The following is an 11215-nucleotide window of genomic DNA, read 5'->3' on the forward strand; positions in this document are numbered from 1 at the left end:
CAAATGTGTGCAAGAATTTTATTTTGAAAAAAAATTTAAGATTAAGCTGAACACAATTTAGATGGTGCAATAGTATATTCAGTTTGATGGGTTGCAAGATGAAGATCTGGATGGTCATTTAGCTAACCTTCTGGAGATCTGTGACAAATTTAATACCAATGATGTTACTGATGATGTCATACACTTATGGTTGTTCCCATTCTCTTTGAGGATTAAGGAAAAACAATGGTTCAATTCACTTCCATAAGGTTCCATCACTACTTGGCTTAGAGGACTGAAACGTTTCTGTTAAAGTACTTTCCACTGACCAAAATAGCTAAACTGAGGAATGACATCTTTTTTTTTTCTCAATTTGAGCGTGAGACACTGTATGATGCATAGGAGAGATTTAAGGATCTTCTGATAAGGTGTCCTTATCATGGATTACCTTTGTGTCTTCATGTTCAAACCTTTTACAATGGTTTGAATCCCTCGACTAGGCAAATAATTAATGTAGTAGCTAGTGGAACACTGAATAATAAAACACTTGAAGTAGCCCAAGAATTTATTAAGGAGATGACACTCAATAACTATCAGTGGCAAGTTATGACAACAAAGCCTACTAAGGCAGCCGATGTTTTTATTATACATGTAGTTGCTATGTTAGCGAGTTAGGTGGAAGCACTGAGTAAAAAGATTGATGGTTTGTGGGTTCACTAAGGGTTAATTATGAAGGTAGACTTTTATGGGGTAAGTGGGTTAAACCTAAGTGCCTTTATCATCTCGACATATCAGATCAAATGGTGTGGTCTTGACATGCATAATCGAAGCAAGTTCTAGAATAACAAATCAACATTGACACACTCATGGCAACAATAAAAGTGAGCATGAAAGAAATAATATATGCTCTAAAGGCTCAAGATCTCATAAAAATTATGGCTTTTTGATGTTAATCCTGTGAATTTCAACTCAAGATAATACCTAAACTTGGGGAAACAACCTAAAAATTTTAATTTTCAAAAATCAATTTATCATGCTTAATTCTTTAATTCCTTAAGGTTTAAACAGTCAATGCATAAATGCCTATGTTTTAATTCAAAAAATATCAATAAGAATCATAAATTAATCAAAATTTATTCTAATAGTGATATGAGTGAGTCACGTGAGAATAAGACAAAATTCAGGGATTTTTCTGATAATGATATAAATAACTCCCCCTACACTTAAGATGTACATTGTCCTCAATGTACAAAGATAGATTTACTGAAAAATATAGATATAAGATCATAAGATAGGGAGAAAAGTGAAACTTCCTGAATGTAAAATGGAATCCTTGAATTGGATTCATGGAGAGTAGTCAGCTAAGGCAAATGTGAGATTGGAGGAGGATACTCCGGTGGTGGTAGAGGTTCGTTAGTCCATAAATCCTGTGCCAAAAGAATATTATATCTGGTGGTAGCTATGGTCGTGGTCGAACAGGACTTGGCAGTCGTGGAGAACCTTTTCCAGTGGAGTTGCAAATTCCTAAGTAATAGTGAGCTTTGGAGCTCTACATAACTGCGATAGAATCAATAACTCTTTAGGAAATGTAAAGTAGCATGATTACTCGTAAAGAAATGGCCGAAAGTAAAAATTATTTAATATAAATTATAAAACCTAAGGATGAAGTAAAAATAAAATTAAAGAAAAATAAAATAAAAAGTAGTTTTAAAAATATAAAAGTAAAAACATAAAAATAATAAATAAAAGTCTTTAAATATCTTCATCACCAGATGGTTCGCGAGGTGGGGGCGGCAATGAGATGTGAAGGTGCTGACAAATCTGATGTAGAGTTGCATCAATTTGATCAAAGCGCTGAAAACATTGCTGCTCAAATCGAGTGAGGCGCTTAGAGATGTCAGATAGTGAAACTGCCGCATGAATTGGGCGATGAATAGGTGGTGGCTGAGAGGCTGGATCCTCGTGAAGTGGAGGGACATCATCAGTAATGTCCTCTGGGTCCTCCTGCTCGGCTGACTAGACGAGGCGGTAAATCCACGTCGTCGCTCAATAATCCTCATATGGAGCATGCTCAAGATGCCCTATAGGGACATCTAACAGATGAGGGTGAGGGAGGATGCTTGCACCGCTGTGTTGAGGAGACCGAAGTATCGCACCAGGCGAGTCACATAAGGGCCGATGAAAATGACTCTCTTCCTATGTTGCTTCGTCTGATGGTGAATGACGAAGGCAATGAAATAGGCGAGGTCGAGCACGCACCCATACGCCATGCTCCATAGAAAATAGACATCGTTAGTGTTGACGACACCGGTGCTCTCTCGCCGTCCTATCAGGGTGTGGGCTAGGATGGCGTGTAGGTATCGCAGGGATGGGGCGAGAGCTGATGCCTTGGAGCAACTAGGGTCATAGGTGGCCGAAACAAGAACAAGGGCCCTCCAGCAGTTTGAATGAGAGTAGTGGATGTGGCGGTGGAGACTGGCGAAGTCGTCGTCGTCCATGAACTCCTCCGTGTATAGTCCTAACGCGACTCCAAACTCAGGCACACTCAACTGGCGAACTAAACCGCCGAGACAGAACTGGACCATTCCAGGATCATCGAACTCTGTCATAACAACTTGAAGGTGAAAGGTTGAGTAGAGTTTAAGTGTGAGCTCGAGCTACGTCGGTTCAATGATCTCGAAGAAAAGCCCCCACGGGTCAGTAGTCAAGAGGGCCCGGAAAGTGTTAGAGAGTTGGATTTGCTCGAGTGCGGCCCAATCAATGTAATGGCCCACACCTAGGGGTCGGGCCTATAGTATCTGAAAGAGTTCCTTCGAGGTCCTAGAGGAAATTGTAGGAATGGGTGCAGAATTTCGGTAGTAGGACTCGAGGAGGAGAATGCTCCTTTCCGCTTCTTCGAGGCGGGGACGGCAGTCTTCTTGCCTCGTGGATTTGACAAGATATACCTGTAAGAAGAACTACTATTATATCCTAATGAATAGAAAAGATAACAGATACTAACAAATTTGACAAGAAATTAACCAAGAATTAAACTAACAAATTCAACCAAAAGCTACTAACACTAACAAGACTCAACCAAAAGCAATCAAACTTGATGGAAGATATGTTATGGCAAATGGCATAGTGACAACATGACTGGATTCAACACGAAAAAGATTAAAGTAGCTAATAATGGTAAGAAAATGGTATAAAATACGTGAAATAAATCCTAAGAATGACGATGATATGATAAGCAATTAGTAGCAAAATGTAACTAATAGGGTAAAAATTAAGATTATCATGATAGTAAGCATCAAAAGGAAGTAAAAGAGATGAGAAAACCTTTAGTGGAGGACCGGTGGCCAGGGGAGTGACGATGTGATTGTGGGGTGTGGTTGCAGTCGGCCACTGGCATGGGTATTGAGGCCGTGTGATTTTTGCAAGGGTGAGAAGATGGGAAAGGGGAAAGAGAGGGGAAAAAATGGAAGAAGAGTGGAGAGTTTAAAGGTGGCCGGTTAGTGGGATGGGACAGATTTCGACGGCTAGGGTTAGGGTTTTGGGGAAGGGGGTGATGAATAGTGGTGGGTTTATATAGATATTGGGGCACACGGCCGTGGGGCACGCCCGTGTGCCTTTATTTTAGCCCCTGCATTTTGTGATTTTCAAATTTGGGAGTGTCTGAAATTCACCCACGCCTGTGTTCCTTAGGTGTGTTGGTGCACACAGCCGTGTCGCACGGCCGTGTCCTACTTTGTTTGCTTCTCCTACGCCCGTGTATATGTGCACACGCCCGTGTTATTTTGACAGTTTCGACCACACATGCCGGTGCAAATTTGGTAGTTTTGACCATTGTTTATAGACATGGGCGTGTCACACGCCCGTGTTGATTTGACAAAATTGCCCACGGCCACGTCGCACAGCCGTGGCAAGGTATCGAATCCAGTGTTGGGGAAAAAATTGCTTTGTTCTCACACGGCCGTATTGCACGGCCATGTCGCCTCCCGTGGTATAAGCACGGCCAAAGGCACGCCCGTGTGCCTAGCCATGTGGATGTGGAAAACCTGAGTTCAAGGACTCAGTTAGTGATTTAGATGTTAAAAATTAAAATTTTTAAAAAAAATCAACACTGTTAGTGCTCGGGTTGCCTCACGAGAAGCGCTTATTTAGAGTTTAAGCTCGACTTACCTCTCTTGTTACATGGTCATGGTGGTGCGAGGAGTTTACACTCCTCATTCCTACTATCAATTTTATCAAAATAAGGTCTGAGTCGAGTATTATTTACCTTAAATGTTCTGAATACAGTATGTGTTACAGCGACTGTACCATGTAGGAAGATGTTCATTACCGTGAATGGAGTTGCTCTGTCCGTATTGTGCTCTAGAGTAGCAACTCAGAGGTCATTTTCATCTAACAATAACTTTAATTTGCTTCTTTTCATTCCTATGTTCATTGTGGTGCCGCTTTTGTGTGCTTTTGGTCTTTCCTTGACAAGTGTTCGCCATTCATCTAGTTCTTCAATCTGTAGCCTTCGTTCTTCATAGATGGGTTATTTGTTGTTACTTGAACAAGGCTCATTTATGCTCGTCGAACGTGTTTCCTACAAAGAAGGTTGCACCACATGTTCAATATTAGTAATACGATTTATACAACCACCCTCAATATTCAATTTGTTACTCGAATTACGAGCTTGAAGAGTAATTGTTTCATCACCCACATGAAGTGTGAGTTCACCTGTACCAACATTGATAATAATTCTAGCAGTTCCTAAAAAGGGGCTTCCTAAAATTAAAGGCACGTCACTATCCTCTTCTATGTCTAGAACAACAAAATTAATAGGGAAGATAAATTTATCAATTTTAACAAGTACATCTTCAATAATACCCCTAAGAAATCTGATTGTCTTATCTACCAATTGAATGCTCATCCTAGTTTCTTTGGGTTTCCCAAGACCTAGTTGTTAATGTTTAAACTACCAATTAAACAAGGAATCGTAAAACTCCCTAGATCTTTCAATTTGTTAGGTAGCTTATTCTATAGAATGGCTGAGCAAACTGCGTTCAACTCTACATGCGACGCCTCATCTAACTTCTGCTTATTTTCTAAAAGCTCCTTTAAGAATTTAACTACGTTTGGCATCTGCAAAAGAGCTTCAATACACGGTAAGTTAATGTGTAATTTCTTTAATAATTTAAGGAATTTACCGAACTGTTTGTTTGTGTGGTCTTTCCTTGTCACACTAGGGTATAGCATACGGGGTTTGTACTCTCTACTTACCGGTTTCCACTCACTGTGGTCTACCTCACCTTTACCTTTACTTACCACAATTGCTTGCCTCGGTTCTGGTTCTGGTTCAACTAACCTTTCTTCATCTTGAATGGTAATCGCATTGAGCTATTCCCTTGGGTTAGATTCAGTGTTACTCGGTAGGCTACCTTGTGGTCATTCAGAAATTAATTTAGCGAGCTGTCCTACCTGGGTTTCAAGCCCTTGGATCGACACTTACTGATTCTTAAATGTGGTTTCGGTATTTTGAAAACGAGTTTCTGACACCGAGATGAATTTTGTTAGAATCTCCTAAAGGTTCGACTTTTTTTCCTATTGGTAAGATAGTTGTTGAAAACCCGGAGGATATTGTGGCCTTTGATTTCCTTGACCACCCCACGAGAAATTGGGATAGTTCATCCAACCTGTATTATTAGGTATTACTGTATGGGTTATTTTGAGGTCTAGAATTATTGTTACCCATTTATTGAACTTGTTCCTCCTCGGTGTTAGGGTTGAAGGATTGATATTCTGTGTGTACTCCTCCTCCATTTGAATCGCATCTCATTACTGGGTGTACCTGAGTAGAACCAATAAACCATCAATCTTTTTATTTAAAAGTTCTACCTGGTTAGATAGCATAGTAATCGCGTCGAGGTTGAAAAAGCCGGTTGCTTTTGTCGGCTTTGTTCTCATGACTTGCCACTGATAGTTATTTAGTGACATCTCTTTAATAAATCCGTAAGCCTCTTCAGGTGTTTTGTTATCTAAAGTTCCACTGGTGGCTACGTCGATGAGTTGTCTTGTTGAGGGGTTCACACCATTGTAAAACGTCTGAACCTGTAGCCATAGAGGTAACCCATGGTGAGCGCACTTTCTCAATAGATCCTTGTATCTCTCTCATGCATCATAGAGTGTTTCTAGATCCATCAAAAAGAAGAGATATCATTCCTCAACTTAGCCGTTTTAGTCGGCGTAAAATATTTAAGTAAAAACTTTTGGTCTTTTGTTCCCAAGTAGTGATTGACCCTCATGGTAACAAGTTCAACCACTGTTTAGCCTTATTCCTTAATGAAAAAGGGAATAACCGAAGGCGAATGGCATCATCAGAAACGCCATTGATCTTAAAAGTGTCACAGAGTTCTAGAAAATTCGCCAAATGAGTATTTGGATCCTCGTCCTGCAAATCATAAAACTGAACAAACTGTTGTATCATTTGAATCGTGTTAGGTTTCAGTTCAAAATTATTTGCAGCAATAGCAGGTCTAACTATACTCGATTCAGTTCCTGTTAAAGTAGGTTTAGCATAATTATACATAGTGCGTGGAGCAGGATTCTGATTTACTGGATCAGCAGCAATTGCAGGAGGTAGCGGGTTTTCTTGATTTTTAGCCATCTCCTCTGTTGTGGTGGAAATATCGTCCTCTTGCTCTTCCTTTGTGTATCTTAGGCTTCGCCTTATTCCTCTTCGGTTTCTGCGAGCTGTGCGATCGATCTCACTATCAAAAAGTAATGGTTCCGATAGGTTTCTTCTAGTCATAAACTATAAAAACCTGCCAGAAGGAAAAAAAATTAGTAACAAAAATCAAAATAAAATTTAAATTGCAATAGAATAAATGACTAAAGTAATAAAAATTAAGTGTTCCTAATATCTTAGTTCCCCGACAACACGCCAAAAACTTGATTCAGCAAATCGCGATAAGTTTTATATTTATGATTGATCGTACTTGAAAACTAACTATTATCACGATTAAGTCAAGCGCACCTATCGAACAGTAGTATAGTTTATAGCAAGACCGAAATGTCGAACCCACAGAAACTAAAAGTACTAGTATTAACTCTCTTTTTATTATCTAGCCTAAAAATAAAAGGGTTTGTTTTATCTAAATTAATTAACTAAACTAAGAATACGCAGGAAGAAATTTGGGGAAATACTTTTGGGAAAAACTGATTGATTTAGACAATACCCAAGGGAAAAATCCACCTAGACTTCACTTGTTATTTGAATCTGAATTAGACAATTTATTCATTTGACTTGATCCGTAGAAATCCCTAAGTTATATTATTATCTCTCTCGAGACTAACAATGTCTAACCCTAGGTTGATTAATTGAAATCTCTTTCTAATTAAAACCCCTAGTGTTGCATTAACTCAATCTATGGATTCCCTTATTATGTTTCACCCTAATCCGGCAAAATTATGTCGCCCTATGTCTAGGGGTGCAATCAACTCCGCTTAATTATGCTAGATCTACTCTTAGACAGGGACTTTTGCTCCTCTGAATAAGCATATCAATACTTGAATCAATATCCTTGAATATTAAAGCAGGAATTAAGAACTCATAATTAAGAACAAATCAAATATTTATCATATAATTCAGAAAATAATAACAAGATCCGTATTAGGTTTCATTCCCCTTAGGTATTTGGGGGATTTAGTTCATAAGTGTAAAAGAAAACATCTTAGAAGAATAATAATAACAAAACATAAAGAAAACCAAAAATCCAAAAGGAAATCAAAGGGAAATCTTCAGTCTTGAAAGAGAATCTAGCTTCTGAGATGGATCATCAGCTTTCTTCGAGTAATTCCTTGCCTCCCACTCCGAGTATCTTTTTTATGTACCTCCTAGGGTGTTTTATAGGCCTTAGAATGCTCCAGAACCCTCAAGAGTGGCCTTTTCCAAATAGGACTAGACTTGGGCTCGACAGGGACACGCCCGTGTACAAGTGCTTCAACCCGTGTTCGAGTCTGTTGAATAGACACGGGCGTGTGGTCTACCCATGCAAGGAAGTCTAGGCCATGTTAGACTCTGCTAAAACTACACGGGCTTGTGAACAACCCGTGTAAGGAAGTTCAGGCCGTGTTGATTTCCCATGTTGACCCATTTTCTCCGTTTTTGGCCCGTTTCTTGCTCTTTTTACTCTCCTATGCTCACCTAAGTATAAAACATGAAATTAAAGGATTAGGAGCATCTAATTCACCAAATCGAAGGATAATTCATCCAAAAATATGCTAAGCATGGGAAAACATATGTATAAATTACGATTTATTGGGATTCGAACCCAAGTTCTCCCAGTTACCAAGTTACGCCACTTGCCACCAAGCCACAAGCTTTTTGTTACAAAAACCCCTCACATTTAAATATAAGGCCTAAATGCTAACATCCAAATTCACTTAAGAGCAAAAACTAAAACTTTTGCAAAAGCGTAAACTTGAACCCAAGCTCCTCAAACACTCCCAAACACACCCAAATCACTTAGCCAATAAAGCAAACATGAAATTTGTGCCACTTTCTTGCTTAACTAAAATATTTATGAGCAGTCTCCTAACCGCTCCCATGGTCAAGGCCAAATACTTTTAGGCCTAATTTTGAGGCGTTACAATAATGAAGAGGCCACGTGGGAGCCTGAAGATGCTATAAGACGACAATATCCGAATCTGTTCAATGGTAAGATTTTTAGGGATGAAAATCCCCAAAGGGAAGAGAATTGAAACAGTCTGGTTTTAACCTTAGTCAGAACAGTGGTTTCAGGATCATAAATCCTAGTCAGAAAAATATTTCAATATTATTTTCTGTGCTTATGATATATGAATTAGTATGTGTGAAAGTCTCATATGAAAATTTAAATGTTTCTGTGCTTAATTTTGAAAAATGACCTAATCGCATAAAATGTTAAAGTGGCCTTCTAATTGTTAAAGTGCCTATTTGATTTGGTTTTATAATTGTGAGGTCCTTATATGGTTATTTGACCATTGAATTGTATTTGTAATGGATTATTAAAGGTTAAAATTGTAAAAGAATTATTAATGTTAATCAAAATAAAACAAAGGCATGGAAATCAAGTCATTTGTGTTCATCTTCAACCAAAAATCAGAGTAAAAGAAAGGAAAAAGAGTTAGCTAGGGTTCAGCCATACCAAAGCTCAATTGAAGGTTCGTTTTTGTTTCGTTTTTTATAATTTATTGTTTTGTATACTATCAAGCCAATGTCTCAAAATTTTTTTATTTTGTTGATGATTTTGAGTTATTCCATTGATGAAACTATGAGTTTTGTGAAGTTATTTGTTGATAAATGGAAAATAATGGAAAATATAATTTGGGTTAATATCTTTTGCCTTTGGATTTTTGATGATTTTGAGTAAAATGGCCTAAATTGTGAAATTTTTAATTTGAGGGACTAAAATGTGAAATAAATGAAATGTGAGGACTTTTATAAGTGCTATGAATATTCGGCCAAGCATGAGTATGTGCAAATTATGTGTATTTTGTGATTTTGTGAAATAGGGACTAAAGTGTCAAAATGTGAAAATGTGAGGGCTAGTTTGCAAAATTCCCTAAATATGTGTTTATGGATTGTTTTGAATGAATTTGTGATTGAATAAGTTAAATCTGAATTTACATAGATCAAGAGTTAAAGAAAACGAAATTAGATCTGGGAAACTCGAAAGTTGTCGAGTAACTGATGCCATCCATCCGAATCCGTATGAGGTAAGTCGATATACAAATAAGCTTGTTTGAATTGAATTATTATTATTCATTTGATATTGAATTGTGATGAATGAATGTCCGAGCTAAATGTATGCTATCCGAGAAAGTATCGACAACGTTCCGACATCTGAAAAGCCCCGTATGAAGAATAGTTAGGATACATATGTCATGACATAGGATCCGATATGTGTTTTCGTGTAAGACCACATCTGGAACGTTGGCATCTACTTCTATTTTACGTGTAAGACCATGTCTAGGACATCGGCATCATATCTAATTTCGTGTAAGACCCTGTCTGGGACAGTGGCATTGATGTTTGATTACATGTAAGACCATGTCTGGGACGATGGCATTGTATATGCTTCCCGAGTTTTTTGCGTATCCTTACGTTTCTAAATGGTTCAAACGGGCATTCCAAAAAATAAATGACTTGTGAAATACATATCCGATTCAGGTACGTTCGAAATGAGTATCATATTTGATAGTGAAAGGTAAGTAAGTATTCTTTAATGAACAAAAGATGATGTGTGGTAAAAGCATAAGAAATTATTCTATATGTGTCATGGAAATTGGAAGATATGAAATGTATGTGAATATGGAAGTTGTAATAGTTTATGACATGAAGTATATGTAATTTGATAATGAATTAATGTTTAATGTGTTAAGTTTATTTGTATATGGCTTACTAAGCTTTTATAAGCTTACTCTGTGTCTTTTAACTGTATTGCAGATATCGTAGCTGCTGGAAGCTCGGGGAGCATTGTGGATCATCACTGCGCTATCGAACTTCATTTTGGTACATTTTCAAAATGTAAATATTGGAGTATGGCATGTATAAGCTAGAAAAACTTTGAATATGTTTTGAAATGTGTATATATATCTAGCCATGTGATTTTGCTTGATTATGGATATGTTTATGAATGAGTTGTGGTATAAGTTCTATGATAAAGTTATGTTTATGACATGTTCTTGTTTGGCCAAATAAATGGTCAATCTGACAAGTATTTGGTAAGTTCATAGTATGAGATTGAGTGGTATGTATTAAGTTTTATATACCATATGTTTTGAGATGTTTTTGTCTTATGTTTTGGCATAAAATAGTAAGGTTATTAAGCATGGAATTGGTTTGCAATGATATAACATGAATGGTTAAAGTTTTGGTTGTGAATTGGTTAAAAAATGTTGTGATTTTGGTTGCTTGTAGGTTTTATTTAAATGGGTGGCAAATTGGCTTTTCTAATGGCTTATTTTTTGTCCGCACGAGCAGTGACACGGGCGTGTGTCTCAGCCATGTGCGATACATGGTCATGTTGTACAGCCGTGTGTCCCCTGGGGTACCCTACAATTGTAAGTTAGGTTCAAGCACGACCAAGGCACATGGGCGTGTGGCTAGCAATGCGGCTCAAGTTAGACTCGACCAAGGCCAAGGCACACGGGCTTGTCTTGTGGCCGTGTGAGCAAGTCAATATGTATGCCCTGTTTTGACGCGGCCTAGACACACGGGCGT

At 38.0% G+C, this 11215-nt stretch overlaps 2 non-coding genes across 2 annotated transcripts; one reads left to right on the top strand and one right to left on the bottom strand.

The window, feature by feature from the left end:
• Positions 1-318: 318 nt before the first annotated feature.
• On the bottom strand, positions 319-425 carry LOC121231405 (small nucleolar RNA R71). The gene has a single exon (XR_005929463.1). It is a non-coding gene; the product is annotated as a small nucleolar RNA R71 (small nucleolar RNA).
• A 5651-nt stretch (positions 426-6076) lies between these two features.
• Positions 6077-6179, top strand: LOC121230998 (small nucleolar RNA R71). The gene has a single exon (XR_005929068.1). It is a non-coding gene; the product is annotated as a small nucleolar RNA R71 (small nucleolar RNA).
• The last annotated feature ends 5036 nt before the right edge of the window (positions 6180-11215 follow it).

Source organism: Gossypium hirsutum, chromosome A06 (genome assembly GCF_007990345.1).
Source record: "Gossypium hirsutum isolate 1008001.06 chromosome A06, Gossypium_hirsutum_v2.1, whole genome shotgun sequence".
Taxonomy (NCBI): Eukaryota; Viridiplantae; Streptophyta; class Magnoliopsida; order Malvales; family Malvaceae; genus Gossypium; species Gossypium hirsutum.